This window comes from Triturus cristatus, chromosome 3_2 (genome assembly GCF_964204655.1).
Source record: "Triturus cristatus chromosome 3_2, aTriCri1.1, whole genome shotgun sequence".
Taxonomy (NCBI): domain Eukaryota; kingdom Metazoa; phylum Chordata; class Amphibia; order Caudata; family Salamandridae; genus Triturus; species Triturus cristatus.
The window spans coordinates 538,248,937-538,266,549 of NC_140584.1; the positions used below are offsets into that span (position 1 = coordinate 538,248,937).

The window sequence follows — 17,613 nt, forward strand, 5'->3', positions numbered from 1 at the left end:
TTTTAATATATGCTGCTCTCTCAAAACATTGCGCCTTTGTCATTTGCACTGAATTCGAGAAGAATCCTGCTATTTGCACATTATTCATTGTATTTGTTTACTGTGTCCTTCATTTTTGTTTGGTCTCCGCTTCCCTGGTCCAAAGCCGGCCTTGCTGCCGTTCGATTGGAGGGAAGCGGACACACCCCCTTTTCCGATCCAACCGGCCTCCCAGACACTCTCACTACCGAGGAGGAGGGCGGGGATTGGACTTTCACGCGCCTGGCCAGCTACTTAATCTCATTCTGGCCCGGACGTGCAGCGGAGCGTGAGGTGAGAAGATCCCTCACTCTGCCTTTTTATTGATGGCTAATGTTTGAATAATTCAACATTTTACTTGTTTGGTAAGTTTCATTTTTAATGCATTTTTAATATATGCTGCTCTCTCAAAACATTGCGCCTTTGTCATTAGCACTGAATTCGAGAAGAATCCTGCTATTTGCACATTATTAATTGTATTTGTTTACTGTGTCCTTCATTTTTGTTTGGTCTCCGCTTCCCCGGTCCAACGCCGGCCTTGCTGCCGTTCAATTGGAGGGAAGTAGACACACCCCCTTTTCCAGCCCAACCGGCCTCCCAGACACTCTTACTTCTGGGGAGGAGGGCGGGGATTGGAGTTTCACGCGCCCGGACAGCTACTTAATCTCATGCTGGCTGGATGCGCAGCGGAGCGTGAGGTGAGAAGAGCCCTCACTCTGCCTTTTTATTTCTGGCTAATGTTTGAATAGTTCAACATTTTACTTGCTTGGGAAGTTTCATTTTTAATGTATTTTTAATATATGCTGCTCTCTCAAAACATTGCGCCTTTGTCATTTGCACTGAATTCGAGAAGAATCCTGCTATGTGCACATTATTAATTGTAATTGTTTACTGTGTCCTTCATTTTTGTTTGGTCTCCGCTTCCCTGGTCCAACGCTGGCCTTGCTGCCGTTCGATTGGAGGGAAGCGGACACACCCTCTTTTCCGGCCCAACTGGCCTCCCAGACACTCTCACTTCCGAGGAGGAGGGCGGGGATTAGAGTTTCAAGCGCCCAGCCAGCTACTTAATCTCATGCTGGGCCGGACGCGCGCAGCGGACGTGCACAGCGGGCGTGCTGGCGGTGCGCCAAAGGCAGGCCCGTCTGTGCCCGTCCACGCCAAGGCCGGGACAAGGGTGGGAAATGCTGCCCAATCATCCATAAAGGCAGTATATACATCTGAGACTCTTAGAATTCTCAATAACAGGGAAGACTGTAAATGTCTCATCTCACCAGATAAAATATTGGGGGCCTGCTCCTGCTATAAGTGCAGGATTAATCTTCCCATTGAGTTTCCTATTTCGAATAAAAAACCCAGCCTTGCTAGTACTATCGGTTATGCCCAGCTTAAAGGAGGCTTAATTAATGCCAGATCCAGGTGCAAACATAATCAAGATGTTAGAGAACTAATTTTAGATCACCAATTAGACTTGTTGTTTGTCACTGAAACATGGCTAAAAGATTGGTGTAGTCCTGATGTCGCTGTTTCTGTCCGGCTACGCGATATACAGGAAAGATAGAATGGTAGGCAGAGGAGGGGGTCTGGCCATTATTTTACGAGATACTTTCGCCTGCACATATTTTGATTTTGAAACTATTAAAGGAGCAGAAAGTCTTGGCTTCTGTCTTTCCCTCAATGCCACTTCATCTTTTTCAGGAGCCCTTATCTATCGCCCACCAGTTCAAAGTACCACTTTTACAGAGTCACTTGGAGATACCCTGAGCTATCTTTTGCTCAAATATGCAAACTTTACACTTTTAGGCGATTTTAAACTTCATGTAGTCCTGATCCAGGTACAGATAACTTTCTTCAAACTTTAGAATTTTTTTCGTTAAAATAACTGGTGAGGGGGCCAACACATCTGGCGGGAGACACCTTAGATGGGGTATGTTCTAATTTGGCCTGGTTATCGGCTGATACTCCTTCCCCACAGGTATGGTCTGACCATTTTTTTGTCCCCTTACGCTTAGAATTCCCCAGAAGTCTCAATTAGATACGTCACCTAATGAATTCCAACAAGGGCCCAAATGGGCACATATAGCTGGGAATCCTAAATTAGCCACTGTGGCACAGGCCTATACTCCCGCCCTGACAGGTAATACGATTTGGGAAAAAGGGGGTGGTGATGGACAGAGTTTCTGAATGATGCAGAATACTCTTACCAAGTCAAGAGATCATGGTTTTAATCCATCACCGTTTTTTAGCTCACTGCACCATCCCAGCTCAGAACCTGGCTACATGCAAATTAGTCTGTACCTGTCCCAGTGCATGATGGGAACAGGGCAAACCAAACTACCAAGCCAATTCTTATACTGGGAAGGAAACAAGCTTCCGGGGACCTGTTTCTGGCATCACAGCCTTCGTCGGCCCGGCTTGCCTGAAACCTGATGGTGCAATGAGCAAGGGACTCACGTCTGAGCATACCCTCCCACACTGAGTGTGGATAAAATCGATTTGGGAAAAAGGGGGTGGTGATGGACAGAGTTTCTGAATGATGCAGAATACTCTTACCAAGTCAAGAGATCATGGTTTTAATCCATCACCGTTTTTTAGCTCACTGCACCATCCCAGCTCAGAACCTGGCTACATGTCTGAACTGGGGTGGCAGAGTGGGCTAAAGAACGGTGATGGATCAAACCCAGATCTGTTGACTGGGTGTGAGTGTTTGATTGGTTCTGATGCTCCGTCCATCACCACCCCCTTTTGTACCGCTTTGTTCGCCATAAGTTGGCAGGGTATGCTCAGACGTGAGTCCCTTGCTCACTTTGCCACTGGATTCAAGCAAGCCTGGCTGAAGACGGCTGAAATGCCAGAAACCGGTCCTAGGAAGCTTGTTTCCGGTCCAGGGAAGGCATGGCTTGGCAGTTCGGGCTGGACTGTTCCCATGAGGCACAGGGTCAGACTGATTTGCATATGGCCATGTCTGAACTGGGGTGGCAGAGTGGGCTAAAGAACGGTGATGGATCAAACCCAGATCTGTTGACTGGGTGTGAGTGTTTGATTGGTTCTGATGCTCCGTCCATCACCACCCCCTTTTGTACCGCTTTGTTCGCCATAAGTTGGCAGGGTATGCTCAGACGTGAGTCCCTTGCTCACTTTGCCACTGGATTCAAGCAAGCCTGGCTGAAGACGGCTGAAATGCCAGAAACCGGTCCTAGGAAGCTTGTTTCCGGTCCAGGGAAGGCATGGCTTGGCAGTTCGGGCTGGACTGTTCCCATGAGGCACAGGGTCAGACTGATTTGCATATGGCCATGTCTGAACTGGGGTGGCAGAGTGGGCTAAAGAACGGTGATGGATCAAACCCAGATCTGTTGACTGGGTGTGAGTGTTTGATTGGTTCTGATGCTCCGTCCATCACCACCCCCTTTTGTACCGCTTTGTTCGCCATAAGTTGGCAGGGTATGCTCAGACGTGAGTCCCTTGCTCACTTTGCCACTGGATTCAAGCAAGCCTGGCTGAAGACGGCTGAAATGCCAGAAACCGGTCCTAGGAAGCTTGTTTCCGGTCCAGGGAAGGCATGGCTTGGCAGTTCGGGCTGGACTGTTCCCATGAGGCACAGGGTCAGACTGATTTGCATATGGCCATGTCTGAACTGGGGTGGCAGAGTGGGCTAAAGAACGGTGATGGATCAAACCCAGATCTGTTGACTGGGTGTGAGTGTTTGATTGGTTCTGATGCTCCGTCCATCACCACCCCCTTTTGTACCGCTTTGTTCGCCATAAGTTGGCAGGGTATGCTCAGACGTGAGTCCCTTGCTCACTTTGCCACTGGATTCAAGCAAGCCTGGCTGAAGACGGCTGAAATGCCAGAAACCGGTCCGAGGAAGCTTGTTTCCGGTCCAGGGAAGGCATGGCTTGGCAGTTCGGGCTGGACTGTTCCCATGAGGCACAGGGTCAGACTGATTTGCATATGGCCATGTCTGAACTGGGGTGGCAGAGTGGGCTAAAGAACGGTGATGGATCAAACCCAGATCTGTTGACTGGGTGTGAGTGTTTGATTGGTTCTGATACTCCGTCCATCACCACCACCCCCTTTTGTACCGCTGACAGGTAATACAGCGCTCGATTCACGCCTCTTTCAGTCCTGGACAAATAAAGTATGTAATATACTCTCTCCTCTGGAGAAGCAGAATAAGCATATGAACCTAAAAACTTTGAAAGCCCCCTGGTTTACGCCCTTATTGGCACAAGCACACTTGATTTGTAAACAACATGAGCGGCAATGGAGTAAGTTCTATAAGGCTGAACAAAAAACAGTGTTCAAAAAGAGTAGAAAGTCCTACTTACACCAGATTACATTGGCTAAAAAAGAATACTTCACTAATAAAATAAATTAAGCTAAGCAAGATCAGAAAACTATTTTTTCAATAGTGAAGTCGTACACAAATCCTAAAGCGCAACAGAAAGAGCTTCCTGCCTCGCAGAAATTATGTGATAGTATCTCACTATTCTTTGAGGAAAAAATTCAAAAAATTCAAAGAGATTTTCCGGTCTCCCCTATCCATAATCAGGATTTCGTTTTTGATCCTGTTCCAGTGAATATTTCTGATTCTATTGGTACTTTTGAACCAGTCTCACTGGGACTGACTCATGCGGCTATAGAAATGTGTAAATCAGGCTCGCCGTTGGATGCCTGCCCTCCGATGATCCTTCATAGAATCTCAGATATGGTGAATCCTATTATTATCATATAGTTAATTCTTCCTTAAGGACAGGCATAGTACCAGACGAGTGGAAGCTCGCGCTGGTAAAACCGTTAAAAAAGAAACAAAATATTGATCCTTTGGTACTTTCAAACCTTCGTCCGATTTCTCTTCTTCCTCTGTTAGGAAAAATAACAGAGAAATTTGTTCATAAGGAACTAACTAAGTTTATTGAAGGTCATCAACTCCTTCATCCACAACAATCTGGATTTCGACCAAAGCACTCTACAGAATCGGCTCTTTTGGAAATATCCGATATTCTTAAAATGATCGCCGATAAAGGCAGGAAAGCGGTTTTGATTCTTTTGGATTTGTCGGCTGCATTCGACACCATTTCCCACAATATTCTTTTGAAGCGTCTCGAATGCAGCGGCATCTCCGGTACCGTACTGGAATGGATTAAGTTGTTCCTTTCTAACCGGAGACAAGTAGTTACCCTGGGTATGTTCCTTTCTACAGAACGTAACTTAACAGCAGGGGTCCCTCAAGGGTCTTCTTTAAGCTCCTTATTGTTCAATGTATATATGACCCCACTCATCTCTTTGATTGGATCATTTGGGATAGAGGTCACCTCATACGCAGACGACACCCAGATGATCCTTTCAATAGACAATTCTACCACTGATGCTGAGACCAATTTTAAAAGTTGTTTGACTGCTGTTCTCCGGTGGATGAGGAATAACCAGCTAAAATGCAACACGGACAAAACAGAAATTCTCCCGATAGGGAAAGATGTCTTTTTCCAGGCATCCAAATGGTGGCCTGAGGGCGCGACTCCTCCGCCAGATGTGGTAGAGGTTGCTAAGAACTTGGGGGTACAATTTGATACCTCTTTTTCTTTTTTACCTCATGCTAAAGCGGTGGCAGGGACATGCTTCAGCCTCATTAAATCACAAAAAATGTTATTCAAATTTCTGCCTTTGGCAGCAAGGACATCTGTGGCAGTGGCTTTGATACTCTCGCGCCTAGATTATTGCAATAGCCTCCTTGCAGGAGCTAATAAAGCCATCTTAAAGAAGTTACAGGTGGTGCAGCATGCAGCAGCACGGTTAGTGCTTAAACTTCCAAGAAGATCTTCAGCCTCTGCAGCTCTAAATACTCTGCATTGGCTCCCGGTGCACAAGAGAATTCTTTTTAAGATTCTCCTGATCACTTATAGAGCCAAGCTTAACGTTGGACCCAAATATCTGGCAGCACGTTTTGCTCCATACACCACAATAAGACCTCTAAGGTCTTCCTCAGCAAACTTGCTTAAACTCCCCATCTTTAGATACAAATTGAAAGGAGGTAAGACCATGGCTTACCTGGGTGCCAAAGCCTGGAATCTGCTTCAATCTCATTTTAGGCTATGCAACTCAGAAACTTTATTCAGGAAGGCCTTAAAAACCTTGGTTTTTAGTGTTTCTGATTAATCTTGTCTTGCTCTTATCTAGTGCCTTTATAGTTCTGTCTCACCTCCAATCCAGTGCCAGGATACTCCTTGTGGAGTGACAGTTGCGCTTTACAAATACCAAATCAAATCAAATCAAACACCACACCACCGGACATAGCCACTACACACATGCAGGCTTACATCACACCAGCAGACACAGCCACTACACACATACAGGCATTCCCCACACCACCAGACACAGCCACTACCAACATCATACACCCAGACACAACACCCACACCACCAGCCACAGACACATCACACATTGACAATGGACGGGAACATTCATCACCCACACACACACGCACAGACATGTACAAACAGCACAGGCATCCACACCTCAGACTTCACATCCCTCTACCTTCAACACCCAGCACCTTGGCTTTCCTCCTCCTCTGTCTCCCAAAGAACTTACCCTGTTCTCCATTGAACCCTTCACTGCCACACTTGCCCACCCCTCCCAAAGGCAAAAGATCTTCATTCCCACCCCTATCCTTCCCTTCCACTTCCAACCCAAAAATCCCACCCCAACACTAAACTCCTCCCTACCCCAAAAGACCATAAAAAAAGGAAACCCACCCATCTAGAAACTGACCCACCTTCTCCCAAAACCCAAACCAAAAACTAAAAATACTGCTCCCACCCTCCATTTACCCTCCCTATACCCATCACTACCCTTCATATGTACCGAATCCCCCGTATGGTGAAACCCAGCCATCCCATACCGAAGCCCAACCCTCTCAAAGATCAACACAGCCCACCCGATCCCAACCCTAGCCCACCTAAAGAACATCATAGAGGTGCCTGGACTGCCAATTAAATGTCCTTTTCCGGGGAGGTTTCCCTGGCAGTGTTCTGGTTGGCAAGTGAAGTGGCACAACAGTGTGCTGGACCACATCCTGGATTTTGGACTGGCCATTGGCCTTTGTTTTTGGATCCCAATGTGTACTCCAGAATAAACAACTTGCTTTGTTTAGAACACCTTTGTCCGGCCATTGTTACTGATGCTACTAGTTGTTATTGGCTAATTTGGAATGTGTGATTACAGTACTGTTTGTTTGACCATGATAGCTGATCCATTTGCAGTGGCAAGTATGGTCAGACCTTGGAACTAGGCCTGGGCTAAAATTCCGTTCCGCTCGCGGAAATTGCGATAATTTGACATTTTCGCGTTCCGCGTAGAGCGCGAATATGTCAAAATTTCCGCAATCCGCATTTTACCGTAAATTTTGTGCTTGCTCGCGCTGTAAAATAATACATTCTCGCGTGCGCGTGATCACCTTACCTGAATCCCCGCGTTCGCCGACAAGTTTTCCCGATCCGGTCGCGTTCTCCACGAGATGTTGGATTGTTGGTAGCCATTTGCGCTGTATCGCGACAGTTCGCGCCCGCAGTAACGTCATTCGTCGCGCGATCACGTCTTTCTTCTCGCGATCATGCACCGCGAGACAAGTGAAAACAAGATTGCCGCGCCCGCGAGCAACCGCATGGGTAAGTTGGCAAGCCGCGACCACGCAGAAAATACCGCGAACGGGCGGGAAAGAAACTTCCACATCTTCGCGATATTTCCACGTGTTTGCGGAGATTTTTTACATTTTCGCGATAATTTGCGAAAGTGAATTTTGCAAATTCTGCCCACACCTACTTGGAACAAGGTATGGTGTTACAGAGGGTCAATGCTTAATGAATGTATATGTGGGATGAGTTCCAATTGGGGCTGAGATTGCATCGGGTGGTATTTGCTTTGGTAAGTATTGCAGCTTGATTTGGCCAATGTCCACGTCTTTCGGCTTGCTTTACTACTTGAGAAGTAGGGTGTATATAAGTTTAATGTGTGCAAAGTAGGTGTTTGTTTCTCCACACATGGGGAGTGTTGAATTGTCATACCTAATTGGTACATTGGATGCACATGTACACTTTTTAATTTGTGTTCTTTCCACATGCTTTTACTAGATGTCTGACAACTGCTGTTGCTGCAGTGTTTTTTTTTCAGGACTTGCACTTACACATTAGCCACATGTGCATGCTACTTTGTGACAATATTAGTTGTCCCTGATATAGGTCATGCAACAGGTCTTGTGCCCATGGAGACATTGAAGCAAGTGCGTTATGGATTGTGGCCTTGGCCAGTAGTCTTCCAGGAGTCCCCATGGTTTGGGTAAACTAAATCTGCAGGGAGTCTTTACATTGTGGCCTTTAAATGTATCTGACTGTGGTTTGTGATTTAACCCATTTCCTTTTTCATGTGGGTGATGTGTGAAGGCCAATTACAGTGCTCTAGGAGTGGAGGTGTGCTTTTTTCCCTGAGATATCCATACTGATGTATGGTCAATGTCACAAAAGGGCCTCGCTTATGGTGTCACAGAAGATGATTGCTGTGTCATTCATGAGGAGATGCTGTTTTGGCACACTGTTTATTGCACACAGTACACCAGCTTCTGAGATGTGCACACATGTAGACTTTGCAAGGGTGTGCCTGTACATTGTCACTGACCTGGACATAGAGGGCATACAGGACTTACCAAATATGTTAGAGCTAGGGATACAACGCCCTTAGCCTTACCCACGGTGTTTTGTCTGCAGGGGGGTGTATGTAGTGTCTCAACCCCATGATTGATGTATAGTGTGGGACAACGTTGGCTAGGAGTGCTTTCAGGCAGGTGATGTGCAGTGTCTGTAGATTTTCACCTGGGATGTTTGATCTGCACACACTGATACATACATATGCTCTCTGTATTCTATTTTGTGGTGGACTTCATTGTGTTTTTCGTCTTCTTCACTAAAGGATTTTGTGGGTGATGGCTCTACTGGGGGGTCTGACAGAGGCGTGGCTGATGTACATGAGGGCGTGGCTTACAAGCATGTGAGCTTTAAATCTGTGTTTTGCATATTGTCCCTCACAAACAATATATTTCTACTTCTGTAATTGCACAACCTGAAGTTATCTGATACAACGAGTTACATTGCATCTATAAGAAGCAGAGACTATTGGATTAGCCAGTGGTTGATAGTTTCATTAGTCATAGGAGCAACAACTGTGACTGCATGCATAATATTATGGTAACGCTTCAGTTTTGGCCTGACAGCACTGGGAATGGAGTATTAGGAGTCTCGATGCAGTTACATCAGCGGCAGTGGAAGGTGGTACTGCTGCAGAGTTGAATTTAATTTGCGCACTGCAGGTGAGTGCAAATATGCAGAGTCCAATGGAACCCGTCTGCATCTGCTTCTTCGACCTGAAGAAGCACCGGCAGACCCCGGACCACTTTAAGCCCTGCTACACAACTTTCACTACTCACTCTTTCCACTGTCTCTTCAGGCCCCCTTATGTCCTGCTTCTCATGAAATATGTATTGGCAAGATGTCCTGGCGTGAGGACTTGAAAACATGTTGCTCACACACCCCCACTCATACTGAGCAAGGTACACCCCTGCTTTTCCATGGCAGTGCATTGATTTGCTGAGTATTCCATGTACACAGGTAGGTGTGAGACTTACTGACGGTTGCATCCACGAAGGTGTTGATTTTGGGTGTCATCGAGCACATACAACAGCGGCAGGAAGTGTACGATAGGCTCCGTGTTGGCATAGGACATGAGAAGCTGTGCACAGGTACATTTCTGGCTTATATCCTTCTCTTTCCACCACCTCAGATGAGGTAGTAGGACCACCACGATCGGCTCTTTGGAAAGGTGCATTGTAAATGGGTGGGCTGTTCGTAAGGTGGTCCGCTGTCCCATAGGCCCCATTGATCCTTTCCGACGCCACCATGGTTGAAATTTCCTGGCGGAGTCAGAAGGACCGCGGTGGTCAGATTTCTGTGTATTCACAAGCATTTAAATCCATTGGTCAGAGCGAACATTTCCGATCAGAGCGTGGCGGTCGGACCACCTACGACACGACCACGGAAGCTGATCTGACCGGCATCGTACTGAGCCCCCTAATTTGGTGCTGCACAAATGATAAATATTCACTGAAACCCAAATTCCACTCATTATTATTTGCATGCAATATTGTTTATCCAGTACAACTGGCTAGCTGTGCAAATGTAGTGGCTATTTCAATGGGAAATGTGCTGTCTTTAATTGACAGTGTTCTACCACACGATGCTTTAGTTACATTAAAAAATCACCCACCACATGCCCATTAAAGCTAGGTGGGTCACAAAAGTTTGTCTTCTAAGAACTGGATCGTGGTTCTAAAACGTTTAGGAAGCATTAGTGTTGGGAGCTGCAGGACACTCAAAAAATCTAACAGAATTATAAAAGTAAAAGGAAGAAAAGGAAAGTGGACCTCTGAAAGAAGGATTTTGAAAAATAAAGGAATGTTTCCTCTATTCCAGGCACAGAAGTGCACTCAGCTTGATACATATCTATGGTAAGGCAAAATGATGCAGTCACCCACAGGGCAGTACAGTCAGTGACTAAAACGGGATGACTCATTGCTTTATACGGAATGCCGTGAGGGATGCAAGAAGAATGCAAATATATTTTAAACATTATCAAATAAGGGTTCACCCAAAGTCTGTCTGTGTATGTATGGACATGAATGTCTATATGTGTAGGTATGTTGTTTTTATGGTTTTTGTTTGATTACTAGAGCTATGCAGACAGCTAAAGCTGTGAGGAACTCCTTAGAGGATCTAGCAAGGATTGTCATAATGCAAGTCTTCACCCACATGCTTTATCAATAGGGGTACCTGACACCATTGCCTACTAAGGTCATTTGTGAGATTCTGTGTAGTGAAATACCTGCATATGGACTTTAACGTGATGCAATAACAATCCACCATTGCCGTCCTAATGGAATTAACGTATGTTTTTCAAACGAAATAAGTAAGGACTTTCCCCTTTGTCGCAACTTTTCATAATAAACAGATCACACCTATGGCATTTTCTCCAATGAACCAGTAAGACCTGTTGCCCTTATCATTGGCTTGTTACTATATACAACTCAGGCCTACTGACTGGAGTATAAGTATTACCGCAAGGTGATCAACAAATATACAGTCTTAAAATTACAAATATGGACACAATACAGTTGCCAAATAACATCCGTGCCCTCCAAAGAGGACCTAACAAGCATTCTCTCGCTGCAAATCTTCTACCCCATGGGATAGTCATAGAGGGTGATAAACACCTGTGGAAGAAAAATGGCTAGAGGACTACATGAAGTTTAAATTATGTTTATTATGCCAAAACAAGCCAAAATATTGATATCGCAACAAAGAGACAGAGCTTTCCCACCCCAAGCAGTTGAGAATCTAATGCTAGGTCCTCCCCAAATTTCCCCAACATGTATACATTTTCCCGACATGGAAAAATGAAGTAGGATACACATGACAGAAAACAAAATGCTCGATTACAAAAAAAATCATCTTTATCGACAATTCAACAAGTAATATCATATACCACAGATATTATAAAGACAAATTCAAAACATCCCTCCCCTCTCCCCGACCCACCCCCGCTCTACCCTTACTGTACCAATCTTAGTTAACAAAGTTAGAAATCGGCTGTTGAAAACATTTTAGCATTCAAGCATATACTGTCATTGTCACGAGCATTTCCTATCATATACCGTTTAGGGTCCTAGGCACCAAACATATCTACTGAGGCCGGACACCATAATATCTGATCACACTACAAAGTATACTATCACAGTGCATACATCGAAATATCGACAGTCTCGAGTACTCTAGCATCAGGGGCTCAAGGAAGTCCACCAGCATGGAAGCCCACACCTGTAAATCATCCGCCAGCTTTACATCTTTCCAACATTTACACATTCGCCCCTCCTTAGCCACTGCCCATTCAACCACATCTGTCACCCCCACACGCACTTCGGAAGGGGTACAGGAGAGCTAGAGAATAGCGATTCGTTGCTTTGCCAGGACTAAACCTACTCTCCCGCTCATGGCCTTTTTTTTGTGGACAGGTAGCAGTCCCAGCAGACATTGCTTAGGGTCCCTCTGGACCACCCAACCCTTTGCCGCATGCAGCCTGTCTGTCACAGTCTGCCAGTACGTGTGTAATGCATGACATTCCCAGGACATGCAGGAAATCTGCTTATTCCGCAGTGCAACGGAGGCAAGCAGAGGCCCATCCCATGTATATCATGTGTAAAATAGTCATGGTCAACTATACTTGGTGAATGATGTTATACTGAATCAATTTTGTTTTTTAAGTTCAAAGGGTAACTTTATTGGTAAAAAATAGAGGTGTCGAAACATAATTCACATTGTTAAGGTCAAATCAGTACAATAAAATGTATTACAATAGCGAAGAACAAATGAATTGGATTTGTATGTACAAGCACAGAAAGTAAAACGATATAGATGAAGCATCATAAAAAACCATGTAATAACAAATAAGCTAGGAACATATAAGGGAATCAAGAGAGTTTAAGAACTTCTTGCTGGGATGGTGTCAAATGAAAACGACGACTGGCACACATATCTAAGTACAATGTAACAGGAGACCACAGATCTAGACGTTTCGGAGCCAAATGTAAAGGATAAACAAAAGAGATGTCTAATCTATGATTATGGCAAACAGCGTACCACCATGCTTTATAGGAAACTTTTGTGAAATCTTTCCAATTGACAGTAATTTGCTGAAAAGCAACCGCAAGCAATAAATCAATAATTTTAACATTGAGCGTAATTTCCTCCCAACAGGATGAGAGACTACCTAGGAAAACATGGGCAATGGGAAAATAAATGTCGGTTCCAAAAATTAGATTAACTTGGGACCATACCTGTTCCCAAAAATGGTAAACAGTTGGGCATAAAATGACATATGTAATAAATCTGCATTTGAAGAAGAACATGTCCAACAAATATCTGGTACATTTGTAAATGTTTTGCTTAGGACATTCGGTGTGAATAAAAGTCTATTATAAACAAAGAATAACGTTTGTACTATGTTAGCTGCTCTAGAGGATTTACGTATTTTAATCCATAAATTGTTCCATAAAGACACTGGCCAAGATACTACTAAATCCCTTTCCCATGCCTCTTCTATTTTAGATTTCTGTCTAGTATAACCTGTGTTCTGTAAATAGCGGATGCTTTAGGGATGGTTTTTAACAAAACGTGAAGATGTGAGGAAGGTGCGGAAGTGGTGGGAGCGGTAGGAATGGCAGATAGCTGAGCGTAGGTAAACATCACTACTTTCTTAAGTGAATTGTATTTATGTATAAATGTGGACGGCAAATTAAAAGATTGACTAAGTGAAGAAAAGGGCAAGAAATCTGAATTAGAAAATAGCTGATGTGTCCATATTAAACCTCTTTGTCGCCAGGTTTTCCAATAAAATGGTTTACTATTGATAGTCAGGGGTTTGTTATGCCAAATGGTTGAATTGAGAAAGGAATTGACGGTAACAGGTGGGGGAGGAAGTGTAGGTTCCAAGAGTTTAGAGGTCAGCTTAATTATGGGAGTGGATACAATCTGTGGATTGCGTGAGAAAGAAAGGTATTCAAAAAAAGAGAAAGGGGATAGGAAAAGACGCTCAACTGTAGTCCATAAAGGGCAATCGTCTGAGGGACTAAGTAACCAAAGAGAAGCTTGACGTAAAAGAAATGCCTTGTGATATGCTTTGAAGTCAGGAATATTAACCCCTCCTTCTATTTTAGGTCGAGTCAGCCTGAATAGTGACATTCAGGACTTCTTTTTATTCCATAGGAAGGAAGAGAGAGATTAAATTAATTTTCTTAAAGAATTTAATGGGGATAGGCACCGGGATATTAGAGATGACATATAATATTATAGGTGACAACATCATTTTTATAGTATGTAGGCGGCCCTACCAGGATAAGTAAAGAGGGTGCCATTTAGTAGTTAAATACGAAATCTTTTGTATGGTATTATGCATACATAGAGCTACTGTATCAGATATGGAAGAAGTGATATGGAGACCTAAGTATTTAATGTGATTGGGGCTCCAAGTAAAATTAAAAGTACTAAAATCCAATTTAAAAGTGAATTTATTTGAAAGGTAGGATTTCGCACTTATCTTCGTTCAATTTGTATCCAGAGATACGAGAGTAAGCTTGTACTCCTGCTAGAAAGGCAGGAATCGAGTCATTTGGTTTCGATATAAAAAGCAGAATGTCATCGGCATAAGCCGCAAGTTTAATGTGGGAATTGGGAGTATGAAAGCCATGTAAATTTGGCTTCTGACGTAATTCAGAAAGAAAAGGTTCCAATGCCAAATTAACAAGCATTTACAATGCAACGGTCTCGGCATTGTTAGAGTTAGAGCTATTGGCATTGCTCATGACAATGCCGTTTCTTTAAATGTTTTAAAAACAAAAACATAAACAAAAATAATGTCATGAACAATGCCAATAGCTCTAACTTTACCAATGCCGAGACCATTGCATTGTAAATGCTTGTTCATCCTACTTAAAGCCCTGACTGAATGTATAAAGATTCTACCAATCGGGTGAGCATGGTTTGTCTCCTGGAGCTGGACTGTGGCAGATGCCGAGAAAAAACAGGGGGGAGCAAACCCACTAGCAGTGCCCCACAGTCAGTGCTTAATATGTGCATTTGACAGTAGTGGGCAACGTCTCATTTTTGGGGGCCGAGACTTCTGTTATAATCATCAGATTTTGACCCGGGGGAAGAGAGAAACAGAAAAGGGATGAAGGAGAAGGATGGGGGAGATTAAAAAATAGAGGCAAATGGAAAAAGCTTGGACATAAAAGAACTGACAAGAGTGAGAACTAGTCTTCAAGCCGGAAGTCAGGCGCCCTTGCCCGGGACGTGGGCGGGTCCTGCTCCAGCAAAAACAGAAACAGGCGTGCCGTGCTAACGCGGGGCTCCCATGGTGAAGGGACAGCCCCGCGGTGGCGGCCGGAGTGAAGAGAAGCCCCGGGTCCCAGGAGGGGGCCCGGGTGAAGACTGCGGCGGCCGAGGATGACCACAGCAGCGCGGGGCTCCCAGGAGTGCAGGGAAGCCCCGCAACAGAAGTGCTGCAGCTGGGAGGAGGAGCCCCCCCTAGAAGAGCAGCCCGGTGAGTGAAGAAGGGTTGGAGGGGCTCCGTGTGGGCTATTATTGGCTAAAGTGTACTTTTGCAATTCTGAGCATCCCCATCTTGCAGCGGGCCGCTCCAACGGGGCTGGCATGTGGTCGGAAGCGGGACAGGAGATGTGCACATGAGGCAGGTCAGCAACAATAGATCTCGCTGGCGGACAGCAGCACTTCGCGCTGCGTTCGCAGGCGAGACCTAAAAATAAACAACTCTCGAAACCAACACTAGTTCCTCATAATGTACCCCAAGGCTCAACTCTATCCCCAGCCCTTTTCAATCTCTTCATGGAACGTCTTATGGTTATCCTGAACCACGCAGGGGTCAAATAACCCCTATATGCTGATAACACCCAACTTCATAACTAAATTAAATCATCCAGTGACATCCAACATCTAAACACCACACTAATCAAGATACAAACTTGGCTTAATATCACTTAAAGCTGAACCCCAACAAAACTACTTATTTTCTCCCCGAAAAACAACGTGCTACCAATCCAAGACTAGCGCAAGAATTTGGACGCTCTAAACTGTTCTCTAACACTGTCCACACCGTTAAGTCCTTAGGCATCACCCTGGATGGAAACATGCCATTGAAAGACCACATCAACAACCCAGCCAAAGGAGCACTAGTCACACTAAAACACCTCAAGAAAATTCAAACTTTCATTCCACTGAAGATTTTAAAACAGTAGTGCAATGACTAGTCTTCTCAAAACTGTATTATGGTAACACCATCATCACAGGAACTCTGACAACTCACCTTGCCTCCTTAGGTTCAATTCTCAACATGGCAGCCCTGCTAACAACAGGTTGCAAACGGTTTAAGCACATCACACAGGCCCTCAAGAGCCTCAATTGGCTTCTAATTGAAGGATAATGTTTCTACAAGACTGCTTGCATCATCTTTCTCTGGAAATGCTCCCACGATTTTAAACTCACTCCCTAGAGACCTGCGCTGCAACCCCTCCTTTTCCTGTTTCAAACATGACCTTAAATACCTACTACTAATACTTTAACACGCACCCTAACTGATCTATGTCCCAAAGCTCACACTCACTCTGCCTTGACCAGTTGCAGCGGTTAAATTAGTGCGTCTGCTCTCTACTATGTTTTGTACGTTTTTAGCTCAAGCAGTTCATATGTCTGCATACTGTAACTACCGCTGCAGCCGATCGATTTTCTTGGTCTGTATTTTAACATGTACTTCAATATAATGATCTTGCATTATATGTAAAGGGCTGTGATACCTTCTGGTCTAGCTTAGCGCTGTTAAAAAACGTAACACTACTTACATGTGTCTAAAACATCCTTGGGCTCAAAGTCTACGAGCGAGAATGCTAGGGATTGGTCATTACTTTGAGCAATTTTTTGTTGCATATTTATATAGCGCGAACTCGACCCGAAGGAATTGGAGCGCTTTACATAGCACCGTATTTACATTCCACATCCAGGCACGGGGAGATTAAGTGATTTGCCCAGAATCACAGATGTGGACGCGACCTCGAGGCTCGAACCCTGGCTTCCTGCACCAAAGTCGGCAGCGTAGCAGACGGACCACATCCTCTCCCCAATGTCTGCAACTGCTCACTACAGGTGGTCCCGCTGCTTCCCACGAATTCAAGTCAGAAGCAAGTTCTGAGAAACACTACCACGTGGGACCGCCATCCCCACTTAACTCATGAAACTACTCATGGCGACAACCCTCCCCACAAAACAGCTGTCTCTGAGACAATCAGAGGGACATACTGTCGAATAAATGTGTGTATATCACCAAACTGAATAAGAATCATGCACTAGTGGGATCGCATATAAGATGGTTAAGTCCTGGGTTAGCAACAAATAAAATCCCCGAAACAGCACCTACTGTGTCATCGTGGGGGAAAGCAGCAGCGACCGTGAAAGAGCGAACTATACCCATCCAATCTGGAAATGTACAACTTCGGTGTCTTACATCAACTTAAGAGGCAAACCCTATACATCCGAATGTAGAGGACAGAACTCAAAGTCATTAAGCAAATATGTGTTAACTTTCAAGTTAAGATTTTTGTAAAAGAGTGGCTTTTGGGTAGGCCAACATAGTCAACTATTTTTTTACACAAACGCTTGTTTAAAATAATTTCAAATAGGTGCAATCACACCTAAGTGACTCTGCCGTTGTTTCAAATACAACAACCAATAGTTATTCCCGAGCTATGGTGTATATGTGGCCATAGAGTCGCACAGACCTGCCCTATCCCCATGGACGCGTTTGAAAACCCCGGGAGGTGGCCTTGTCACGGACCTAGGCAAAAGTGGGCCGAGCCAGAATATGTTTTTACTCACCACAATCATGGAAGCGGGTCAGATACGGTGAGGTGGTCGGAGAGGCACCTTCCAGGTA

At 44.7% G+C, this 17,613-nt stretch overlaps 1 long non-coding RNA gene across 1 annotated transcript in view; it reads left to right on the plus strand.

Moving 5' to 3' along the window:
* Positions 1 to 232: 232 nt before the first annotated feature.
* The window catches only part of LOC146857669 (uncharacterized), a 37,294-nt gene continuing 19,913 nt past the window's right edge, over positions 233 to 17,613 (plus strand). The window contains exon 1 of the long non-coding RNA XR_014979940.1: positions 233 to 383. This is a non-coding gene — a long non-coding RNA (uncharacterized LOC146857669). The remainder of the gene's footprint in view (positions 384 to 17,613) is intronic.